This window comes from Gopherus evgoodei, chromosome 17 (assembly GCF_007399415.2).
Source record: "Gopherus evgoodei ecotype Sinaloan lineage chromosome 17, rGopEvg1_v1.p, whole genome shotgun sequence".
Classification (NCBI taxonomy): domain Eukaryota; kingdom Metazoa; phylum Chordata; order Testudines; family Testudinidae; genus Gopherus; species Gopherus evgoodei.
This window is the reverse complement of record NC_044338.1, coordinates 22,902,715-22,915,211: the sequence shown is the minus strand read 5'-3', so window position 1 is coordinate 22,915,211 and position 12,497 is coordinate 22,902,715. Positions and strand designations below refer to the sequence as shown.

Genomic DNA, 12,497 nt, shown 5'->3' with positions numbered 1-12,497 from the left:
CTTTTGGGAAATGTTGTGTCTTCATGTGTATAGACCTTAAATATGGGTGGGATCTTGACTCCCGTTGTGAATTCTGTAATGTGGCACGTCTGCTTGATGTAAACTGGACTCTGAGTTTCAGAGAATAAAACTTTGTATGCAAATACACAGAAAACAAAGCTAACGTGCAAATAAACAAGTTAGAAACATTGAAGCAGTACTGTAAGAAGGTGACCCATATTTATAAAAGCTTATTAATACATATTTACATGTTAGAACATTTTAAAATGTTTCATTCATGGTAAACACACGTACTGCACTGTTCTTGTTGGCCGATCCTGCAGTTGTCACAGGTCAGCATCGGTATAGTCATGGATCTCCTAGTTCTGCCTTGCATAGAGTGCTGGGGGTATGGATTCACTCTGTGCTGCCACCCGTTATGCTCGGGGATATACAGAGCAATGCCATGGAGTTTCCATGGGTTGGAGCGGGTCTTTGGACAGACTGTTGCTTGGGAGGTTTAGATGCTGCATGTCCCTGGGATATTGGAATACAGAACGTGCAAAGTGGTTGGAGTTGACATCTCTTGCTCCTGAGGAGGACAAAGTCCTAGAGAACACAGCGGCTACTGGCATCCCAAGGCCAAGGGTGCCATCCCTAGAAACCTTCCAGAGAGGATTGCAGAGTATCTCCATGAGAGTTTCACTGAGGTTGTTCAAGTGGATTAAAGGGACAAAGTACTGAGCTGAGGAGAACTGTGTCCCCCTGCTAGCTCAGACAGTCAAAGTGAACACCACCTCTTCCTTTCTTCTACCACTAACCGAGCACAGGACCCTGATCTGTGTGGAATGTGGAATTTGATCTGCCGCACGAATCCATTTGAATTTATTGCCTAACATGCAGTAGTTGATTAAAGTGGCAAGTTGATGATTCTATGAACTAGATATTGATTCCAAAGCATTAACTTGAATTGGATTCCCAGTGCTGGTTTTAAAAGTAAAGTGAGGAATTCAAAGTGTCTCTTTGCTCTCTAAACATGTGGATGGGGTGGGCACCACTTTAAAACAGGGAAGAAGGGAGGGAGGTTTTGGACAATGAATAGGGAATAGATTTTAAATTTTTATTAACACTAATGTTAAAATTATATAATACACAGGCTGAGAAAAGAGAGTCTGTACATCTGGGTATAAAGCTTAGATTATCCACAAAAACAAAGTTTGTTTTTAAAAGTCATAAGATACATATAGTACATAATCAGCAATAACCCAGATTTAGGTGAATAAATTTAAGAATACAGTTTAGATATTAGCATCCAAGTATTCGAGTCCATCACTCATGAAAAGTTGTACAGCGTTGTGGTTGTGGGAAGCAAAATATATCAATGAGTGAAGATTTTCCCTCAGTAATTGAGAATTTAGGGTAGGTTGTCCATTTAGAAAATACAATCGATCAAGGAAATATTTCAGTTACTTTCCTGCCTGTGCTTCTCATTGGCACTCCAGCTCATCCCTCCTGGTATTGCCAATGTCTGGTGATGTGTTCTATGTAGATGTCCCTCGACCACCTGATGCTGTCTGACACCATGAGTTGCCGCATCAGCCAAGCATTGCTTTGACTGATTTTGCATTCTTTCAACACTTGCTCATTACTGGGGTCCCATGTGCCCAAGCCTCTGACAATCAGCATGTGTCTCTGAACCTGGTAACCCCTAGATCTCAAGGTGTCTGCCAGAAGGGCGTATTTCTCCACCTTTCAAGCTTGGGCATCATGGAAGGCCGGGGTCCTGTTCTCAAAGGGCATGGTGACATCCACCATGATGATCTTCTTCCGGTCCTCATTGGTGATGACAATATCTGGTTGCAGTTGGCTGACTGTTCTGGGAATGGTGGAGTTCACAGCAACCTTTCCCCATGGGTGGCGAGATGGCTCTGGCCAGGTGATTGTGGATGGCATTGTGTTGCAGCTGCCAGGCTCTGGAATGGGGCTTGCAGCTACACAGGATGTGGGGTAGTGTCTCAATGGCGTAGCCGTACTTCCTGCATCGCTTGTCCTGATTCCCATGGTGGACGGCTCCGTTCAGTGGACTGCAGTTGAGCTAGGCCTTGTGGATGAACCCCTAGTCAGCCAATCGGGTGAAGCTGCCCCCAGGGAGGAAGTGGTTGTTGGCGTTCCACTTGCACATCATCTCGAACACCTTGCCCTGGTCCGGATTCCACTTCAGTTTTTCCACATACTGGCAGCGGATGGCATCCTTCAGGGTCCTCTCTGGCATGACTCTGGCTCTGGGAGTGATGATTGTGTGGTCCGTGTTCTTCATCTGTGGCACCAGGACTCCCAACTCCTGGCATTCCTCACACCATGTCCAGTGGCAGCCGATATGCTTCTCCAGTCGTTGTGTAGCGTTGTGGGCACAAGTCTAGAGCAAAGCAAAATCTCCCTGTCTCTTCCAAATTTGCCTTCCAGGGAGCTGCTAATGTAGATGGCAACAGCTTGGTTGGTGGGGAGAGGGATAGCTTAGTGGTTTAAGCATTGGCCTGCTAAACCTAGGGTTGTGAGTTCTAATCCTTAAGGGAGCCATTTAGGGATCTGGGGCAAAAATCTGTGTGGGGATTGGTCCTGCTTTGAGCAGGGAGTTCGACTAGATACCTCCTGAGATTCCTTCCAACTCTGATATTCTATGAGGGGGTCCTGGCAATTTGCTTCTTGATGACATCCTGCATGGCACTTTCTGCAATGTACCTCACCATGATATCTGGGCAAATCAGAAGGCATAAGTGATCACTGCACTATCACACAGATCACCCATTTGAGGGACACTGGCACCACCCTGCCTGTGCAAGATGTACACCAGTTTATTGCTGGCTCTCTGGGGAAGAAACATCCACTTCTTCACTAGCTGCCTGATGGTGTTGTCTGCATTGTTCAGAGGTACCTTCAGCCCAGCTGATCCCTCTGGACAAATAAGATACAGGGATCAGGAAGGTGTTCAAGGCATTGATCTTCTGCCATGGTGCAGTAGGGAGGAGTTGATCCTGGCCACATCTTGTAGGATCTCCACAATTGTATCCTCAGGTGTCAGCTGGACACAGAAGCCCATGGGTGTGCCAAGATGTTGGTATGCTTTCCCATCCTTGAGGAACAGCATGAGTGCACCCTGGATATGAAACAACATCACCTGGACTGAGTCCCTTCTACTGCCATCGATATGCAGGGTTGCGCACTTCATACACTCAGCTGAGTTCCCTTTCCCTTCCTCACCCATTCTTACATGGTGGGATTGGCTTGATTTCAGCAGAGTTTTGAATAGCTCCTTGCTTGCAGCATGGTTTGCATCCCTTCTGTGCCCCCCCCCACCTCCTCCTCACTGGGCATTGAAGGTTTTTCTGTGCCCAGTTATAACAATGCATCCATAATCACATTCAGGGTGCTGGTAGGGTCCTCGCCAAGTACGGCATACTGTTCATTGTAGAAGCAGCAAGTCTGCAGAGTGGCCCCAGATTTGTTGTTGCCCTTCCTTGCTTTCTGATATGCCTGCTGAAGTTTCTTGGGTTTCACCAGGCACTGCTGCTCATTCCTTTTGTGCCAAGTCTGGCATCCCCTGTGCAATGTGTATACAGATATCTATATTCATTTGGCTATTCCTTAAATGGCTTACCCAGCCTCTTCTCCCCACAGGCCAAGGAGATCCAGGACTTGTAGGCAGGAGCATGTCTATGTATAGCTCTGTCTGTGCTGAGCTGGCATGGTGAGATGCTTGCAAACGTGGGCTAGTAGGTGTGCTTTCCAAGGCAGGCAACCAGAAAAAGGCATTTCAAAACGTGCTGAGGTTTTCAAAGGGGGAAGGTGGGGCTCTGGTATTTGTGGTCCCTGGGCAGTCAAGTGCAAAATTGTGACTATAGTGACCAATCTTGTGGGGCCAGGAGCATTGTGGGACAGCTACCGGAGCACTGTTAGGAGCAACACAGGTAGTGCAGTGTCTACACTAGCATGTTGTCAATGGAAGTAGGTAGACTTTGGCTCTGCGTCCTTTGGGGAGGTGATGGTATCACATCAGTGAAATGGGGTGCTTGCACTGGTGGGCTCTGCATTGTTTGAGGAGGTGGTGATAGTGCGTGAAGGAAACAGGGTGCTTACATTTTGGGGAGACAAATGTAGATCCAATTGTGAAAGAAGTTGACACAGGTCGCTCTAACTTTGTAGTATAGATCAGGCCGTAGACTAGGATTTCCAAATGAGCCTAAAAGAGTTAGGTTGCCCAACTGTCAATGAGTTTGGAGCCTTGCTCCCTTAGGGCTGGTCTACACCGAAACCTCACCTTGGCATAGCTATGGGTACGTCTACACTACAAAATTATTCCGATTTTACATAAACCGGTTTTGTAAAACAGATTGTATAAAGTCGAGTGCACGCAGCCACACAAAGCACAATCATTCGGCGGTGTGCGTCCATGTTCCGAGGCTAGCGTCGATTTCTGGAGCGTTGCACTGTGGGTAGCTATCCCGTAGCTATCCCATAGTTCCCGCAGTCTCCCTCGCCCATTGGAATTCTGGGTTGAGATCCCAGTGCATGATGGTGCAAAAACAGTGTCGCGGGTGATTCTGGGTAAATGTCGTCACTCATTCCTTCCTCCGTGAAAGCAACGGCAGACAATCATTTTGCACCCTTTTTCCCTGGAATGCCCTGGCAGACGCCATAGCATGGCAACCATGGAGCCCGTTTGCCTTTTGTCACTGTCACCGTATGTGTACTGGATGCTGCTGACAGAGGCGGTACTGCAGTGCTACATAGCAGCATTCATTTGCCTTTGTAAGGTAGCAGAGATGATTATCATCCCTATTGTACTGTCTACCATGCCATTGTATACTGGCAATGAGATGATGGGGGAGGGATAGCTCAGTGGTTTGAGCACTGGTCTGCTATACCTAGGGTTATGAGTTCAATCCTTGAGAGGTCCACTTAGGGATCTAGGGCAAAAAAAATCAGTACTTGGTCCTGCTGGTGAAGGCAGGGGGCTGGACTCAATGACCTTTCAGGGTCCCTTCCAGTTCTATGAGATAGGTATATCAGTTGTTCTGTATCACCTGCTGTTGTCATGGGTGCTCCTAGCTGGCCTTTGCTGAGGTCAGCTGGGGGCACAAAGACAAAAATAGGAATGACTCCCCAGGTCATTCCCTCCCTTTGTTTTATCTAAAAATAGAGTCAGTCCTGCCTAGAATATGGGGCAAGTGTACTAGAGAACCAGAGAGCACAGCCACTCCATGTCAGATCCCACAGAAATGATGAGCTGCATGCCATTCTAGGGGGTGCCCCTGCAACAACCTCACCCATTGCTTCCCTCCTCCCCCAACCCTCCTGGGCTACCATTGCAGTGTCCCCCCATTTGTGTGATGAGGTAATAAAGAATGCAGGAATAAGAAACACTGACTTTTTAATGAGATAAAATGAGGGGGAGGCGCCTACAGCTGCTATGCTAGTCCAGGAAGGACATTAAACGGTGGCGGGGGAGAGGAGCTCAGCCTTCTGCTGCTATGATAGTCCAGGCAGTACAGAATCTTTTCTTTAGACATGAAAGGGGGGGAGGCTGATGGAGCTCAGCCCCCAGTTGCTGTGATGAAGACAGTTACCAGCCGTTCTGTACCATCTGCTGGGAATGACCGGGAGTCATTCCTATTTTTACCCAGGTGCCCCCGGCCAACCTCACCGAGGCCAGGAGCACTCACAGGATGATGATGACGGCTATCAGTCATTTTCTACTGTACCGTCTGCCACTAGGGAGGGGAGGGGAGAGGATGCTGCTGTTCAGTGCCGCAGCACTGCATCTACCAGCAGCATGCAGTAGACATACAGTGACATTGATTCGTCCTTGTCCTTCTACCATGTATGCTGTGATGTGGAGGATGTGGTATAGTCACATTTTGCGGTAAGTTGTGCAAATACCCATCTGACACATTGAGATCCACAATATCTTAAATTTCATGATACCATGATTTCTTGACACCTTAAATGACTGCTTCTTGGAGCTAGGCCTGGAACCCACAAGAGGAGAGGCAATTCTTGATTTAGTCCTAAGTGCAGCACAGGATCTGGTCCAAGAGCTGAATATAGCTGGATCGCTTGGGAATAGTGACCATAATATAATTAAATTTAACAATCCTGTGGCAGGGAAACTACCACAGTGGCCCAACACTGTAGCATTTAATTTCAGAAAGGGGGACTACACAAAAATGAAGAATTTAGTTAACAAATTAAAAGGTACAGCGCAAAAAGTAAAATCCCTGCAAGCTGCATGGAAACTTTTTAAAAACACAATAACAGAAACTCAACTTAAATGTGTACCCCAAATTAAAAAAACATCGTAAAAGAACCAAAAAAAGTGCCACCAAGGCTAAACAACAAAGTAAAAGAAGCAGTGAGAGGCAAAAAGGCATCCTTTAAAAAGTGGAAGTTAAATCGCAGCGAGGAAAAGAGCATAAACTCTGGCAAATGAAGTGTAAAAATATAATTAGAAAGGCCAAAAACGAATTTGAAGAACAGTTAGTCAAAGACTCAAAAAGTAATAGCAAAATTGTTGGAATTTCTAAACATTACAGATGACAATTTCTTTACTCAAAAAGGGTTGCAGACAACATGGGGGAATTCTTTATTAGACCTTGTCATAATAAATAAAGAGGAACTGATCACAGAACTTAAAATTAATGGTAGCTTAGGTACACGTGATCGTGACTTGATCACATTTATAATGTGCAAACAAAATGAAGTCCAGACCATTAAGTATAGATACTTGGTGCTTGAATAGGCCTAATTTCACAAAGCTGAAAATAATTATGAGCCAACTCAGCTGGGAGAAAGAATTTAATCAGAAAACTGTGAATGATAATTGGGAATTATTTAAGAACACCTTCTTAGATGCTCACAAAGCCACAATTCCACAACTGAGGAAGAAGGCTGTGCTGGTTATAAAACCCAATTTGGTTTGTGGTGGTGGGGGGGGAGGAACGCACACGCATACGCACACACAAACACGCACACACACGGAAGAAAGGGGATGTTGATAGTAATGAATATAAATCAGAAGTTGGGAAGTGTAGAAAATTAAGGGAAGTAAAAGAAGAAATCACTCTATGAGCAACAGAGTAAAAAAGAGTTTTTAAAATATATTAGGAACAAAAAGAATTCTAACAATGGTATTGGTCCATTACTAGAGGGAAATGGTAGGATTGTCAATAATAATGCAGAAGAGTCTGAAATGTTTAATAAATATTTCTGTTTTGTATTTGGAGAAAAAGCAGATGATATAGTCGCATCATATGATGCTGATAACACTCTCCATTCCACCAGTATCTCTAGCTGATGTTACACAGAAGCTACCAAAATTAGATTCTTTAAAATCAGTAGGTCCAGATAATTGGCAAACATTAAATGGATTAAAAACTGGCTAACTGAAAAGTCAAAATAACAGTGAACAGTGAACCACCAGCAAGCAGCGTGCTTCAGGGAGGGGTCCTGCAGGGATCGGTTCTTGACCCCACACTATTTAACATTTTAATCAATGACCTGGAAGAAAACAAAAATTGATAAAGTTTGCTGATGACTTATTGATAAAGTTTGCCAATAACACAAAAATTGGGGACATTGTAAATGATGCAGAGGACAAGTCACTAATACAGAGTGATCTGGAAAGCTTGATAACCTGGGCACAAGCAAACAATATGAGTTTTAATATGACTAAATATAAATGTAGATATCTAGGAACAAAGAACGTAGGCCACTTACATGATGGGGGGGGGGCTTTATCCTGGGAAACAGTTTGGGGTTGTGATAGTCAGCTGAACATGAGTTTACAGTGGGATGCTGTGGCTAAAAGAGCTAATGTGACTCTGGGATGCATAGATGGGAATCCCGAGTAGGAGGAGAGAGGTTATTTTACATCTGTATTTGGCACTGGTGCAACCACTGCTTGAATCCTGTATCCCCTTCTGGTGCCCACAATTCAAGAAGGATGTTGATAAATTCGAGAGGGTTCAGAGAAGAGCCACAAGAAGATTAAAGGAATTGACAATATGCCCTATATCAATAAACTCAAAACGCTCAATCTACTTAGCTTAACAAAGGAAGGTTAAGGGTTGACTTGATTACAATCTATAAGTATCTACATGGGGAATAAATATTTAATAACAGGCTTTCAATCTAGAAGAGAAAGGTATAATATAATCCAATGGCTGGAAGTTGAAGCTAAACAAATTCAGACTGGACATAAGATATAAATTCTTTACCGTTAAGGTAAGTAACCACTGGAACAATTTACCAAGTGTCCTGGGAGATTCTCCATCACTGACCATTTTTAAATTAGGATTAGATGATTTTCTCAAAGATCTGCTCTAGGAATCATTTTGGGTAAATTCTCTGGCCCGTGCCATACAGAAAGTCAGACTAGATGATCACAATGGTCCCTTCTGGCCTTGGAACTGTGACAAACTGAGAATGTTCTTAATGTTTGCTCTGAATACTGTGTTGGTGCCTCAGTGTCCCCTATGCAGTTCTTAATATCTAGGTGGTGGAATAAGGGTGTGTGATTGCTGCAGAGGAAGGGGCCAGTGCACCTAAATGCCTGGCACTCTGTTTCCTAGGAACTGATGGCCTGGGCCCCTGCCCTGCAAAGGTGTCAGCTGAAGGTGTTGGAGACAAAGAGATCAGGTGTCCTCCTGGCCCTGGAAAGGAAATGAGCAGAGAAGGAGGGGCTGGAGGGGGTTGTTAGTCTGGAGCTGGCTGGGGACAAGGAGTGAAGTGCAGACATGGGGGTCTGGCTCACTGACCCCCAGAATGGACCCGACCGAGGGGTCCAGTTCACTGTATCTACAAACTCTGTTTTAGACCCTGTTCCTGTCATCGAATAAAACTCTGTTTTACTGGCTGGCTGAGAGTCACATCTGACTGCAAAGTGGGGTGCAGGACCCTGTGGCTTCCCCAGGACCCCGCTGGGGCGGGCTTGCTGTGGGAAGCACACGGAGGGGCAGAGGACGCTGAATGCTCCAAGGAGAGACCCAGGAGGTGAAGACATGTGACCTTCTTGCCCTGAACAAGTCTGCTCCGAGGGAGAGGAGGTTCCCCAAAGTCCTGACTGGCTTGGTGGGGAGAAGTTCCAGAGCATCGCCCGGTGACTCCGTGACAGGAACCCATTAATCTTTTGCTCTAACACCCATTGGAAACCTTCTCTTTACATATCCTCATTCTGGGAACCTCATAATATCAGAGGAATGGGTCAGAGAAATCCTAAAGTTTGGTTATGTGATCCAGTTTTACACTCCACCTACCTTTCTCATCCATTCTCAGGGACCCTTCTCACAAGAGGTTACTCATCCAAGATGTCAATACTCTACTCACTCTTGGAAGTATAGAAGAGGTTTATGCATGTTACAGAGAGAAAGGTTTCTCTTCAAAATATTTCCTCACACCTAAGAAGGAAAGAGTTTGGAGACCCATTCCAGACCTCTGGCTATCCAACACCTTCATTCAGTGCATAAGGGTTGGATGGTGACCGTAGCAGTGATAATTCCAATGCTAGATCCAGAAGACTGGTTTGTGCCTCTCATCCTTCACAAGGCCTACTTTCATGGTGCCATCCATCTTGCATACAGAAAGTACCACAGGTTTGTGGTAGGTTGAAACCACAACCAGTACAGGCCTATCCCCAACTCCAAGACTTTTCATAATGTTGCTATCTGTAGTAGTAGCTTGCCTGAGAAGGATGGGGATATCAGTACACCCCTATTTGGATCACAGGCTCATCAAGAAGTCTCATCAGGATATGCAGAATTACATCCAGACTATTCTTAATCTCTTCAGTACTCTGAGCCTAAAGGTAAATGCAGAAAAGGCTGCCCTTAGTATCATCCCAATGGACAGAATTTAGCAGAGCCCTGATGGACTATTTAGTTCAGCCCAGTTTCCAGATGATGACATGTCTGATTGCACAGTTGCAGAAGGTGTCTCAGATAACATCAAGCATTTGTTTCACTTTGTTAGGACACATGGCTTCTAGCATTTTTGTAGCATTGCATGCCAGACTTCACCTAAAGTGTATGCAAAACTGGTTGAAGTCAATCTACGTTCCAAACCAACATAAATTGGCTATGTTCCTAACAATTCCACAGAAGATTCTACTCTGACTCAGTTGACAGAAAGACCCCCCTCAGCCTAGGTACAAGAGTCCCTTGCTTCCTGCTCCTTTCACTGGAGATGATAGTTATAGATGTTGCTCTTTGGGTTAGGGAGCCCACCTGGAACATAATTTAGTGCAGGCAAATGATTGAAGAATCTTCTTATATGGAGATATACCTGTCTCATAAAACTGGAAGGGACCTTGAAAGGTCATTGAGTCCAGTCCAGTCCATTCCCCTGCCTTCACTAGCAGGACCAAGTACTGTCCCTGACAGTTTGTTGTTGTGTTTCTGCCCCCTCAAGGACTGAGCTCACAACCCTTGTTTAGCAGGCCAATGCTCAAGCACTGAGCTCTCCCTCCCCTCCCCAATGCCACAGGAATACTGTGGAGCTCAGAACAATCCAGAACACCTTCAAGGAGTTCCTGCCAGTCATAGGTGGTTCCATTCAGATCATGACAGGCAATACAACTTCCATCCTGTGTGTAAACAGGCAGGGAGGGGATTTGTCGTCAACCCTATGCAGACAAGCAGAGCAACACTGGAACCTTTGCATTCAGCATCACATTACAGTCGCAGCTATCCATTTACCAGGATTACAGAACACACTGGCAGAGAGATCTGAGCAAGAATTCCTTGACAGACCATGAACGGGAAATAAAGTATTCAATAAAAGCAGCAAAGAATCCTGTGGCCTCTTATAGTCTAACAGACATTTTGGAGCATGAGCTTTCGTGGGTGAATACCCACTTCGTCAGATGCACATAGTGGAAATTTCCAGGGGCAGGTATATATATATATATATATATATATATGCAGGCAAGCTAGAGATAATGAGGTAGTTCAATCAGGGAGGATGAGGCCCTGTTCTAGCAGTTGAGGTGTGAAAACCAAGGGAGGAGAAACTGGTTTTGTAATTGGCAAGCCATTCACAGTCTTGCCAATTACAAAACCAGTTTCTCCTCCCTTGGTTTTCACACCTCAACTGCTAGAACAGGGCCTCATCCTCCCTGATTATATATATATAGATATACCTGCCCCTGGAAATTTCCACTACGTGCATCTGACGAAGTGGGTATTCACCCACGAAAGCTCATGCTCCAAAACGTCTGTTAGTCTATAAGGTGCCACAGGATTCTTTGCTGCTTTTACAGATCCAGACTAACACGGCGACCCCTCTGATACTTGAAAGTATTCAATGATTCAGTTCATCTTCAATTGACTTGTTTGCAATGCACAATGGCAAGAAATGTCCAACTTTCTAGTCTATATGGAGATACAGTGTGGGGTCCCTAGGGGATGCATTGCTCATTTCATGTTCAGATGCTCAGATACATATATTCCCACCAGTTCCTTTGAGTCCAAGGGTGCTCCGGAAAGTCAGGCAGGATGCAGCAGTTCCAGTATGGCCAAGACAGTATTACTTCCCACAACGCATGGCATTCGAGTTGCCACCAATACTTCTACCATTAAAACCAGACCTAGTATCTTAGAACAACAGTCTAATCCAACATCCCAACCTACACACCCTCCACGAAACTGTATGGGCTTTGGATAGATGTCAGTAGAAAAAGTGAATGTTCTTCTGAACTACACAACATACTAATCAATAGCAGGAAAGTCTTCACTAAAAAGACTTAGTAATTCAAAGTGGAGAATATTTGTCATTTGGTGTGAACATCACCTAATGCATTTAGATGCCAAAATTCCTTTGATCTTGGAGTATATACTGTTTCTGAAGAACAGAGGTGTCTCAATCAGTTCTTGCAAGGAGTACCAAGCTGCTGTTAGTCCCCCCAACCAGCTGTAGAGGAATACATTCTGTTTTCCCATCCTACCACTACCAGATTTTTCAAAGTGAGTATTTCCCCCACGCAGGAACCCCTGGGGTTTAAAAGTAGTCTTATCAGGCCTTATGGGTCCCTGTCTTGAACATTTGACTACATGCTATTTACAGCACTTATCCATGAAAACTTCCTTCCTCATCGCAATAATATCTGCAATGAGGCAGGTGAACTAGGTGCTCAGATGGCGGACCTCCAGTGTGCATTTTTTGTCCAGATCAGGTATCACAGAGACCATATCCAAAGTTCATTCCAAAAACCGTGTCTAAGTTGCATCCAAATCAGGTCATCCATGTGCCCATACTTTTTTCAGACCTCCATACTAACCATGGTGAAGCCAAGTTACACACTTAAGATATTAAAAGGCCCTTATCATTTTATGTTTAGAGAACCAGACCCTTTTGGTCTTCTCCAAGACTGTTTGTTTTCTGTGCTGAAAGGAGGAAGGGAAACTCCCATATCAACAGAGAGGCTGATAAAATGAGCTTTGTAATGTATCAATTGCTACAAGGTAGTC

The 12,497-nt window shown here is 44.9% G+C and overlaps 1 protein-coding gene across 3 annotated transcripts in view; it reads left to right on the top strand.

Annotated features, from left to right (window-relative positions):
• The window catches only part of RNF43 (ring finger protein 43), a 131,031-nt gene that overhangs the window by 106,804 nt on the left and 11,730 nt on the right, over positions 1–12,497 (top strand). The window lies entirely within an intron of this gene.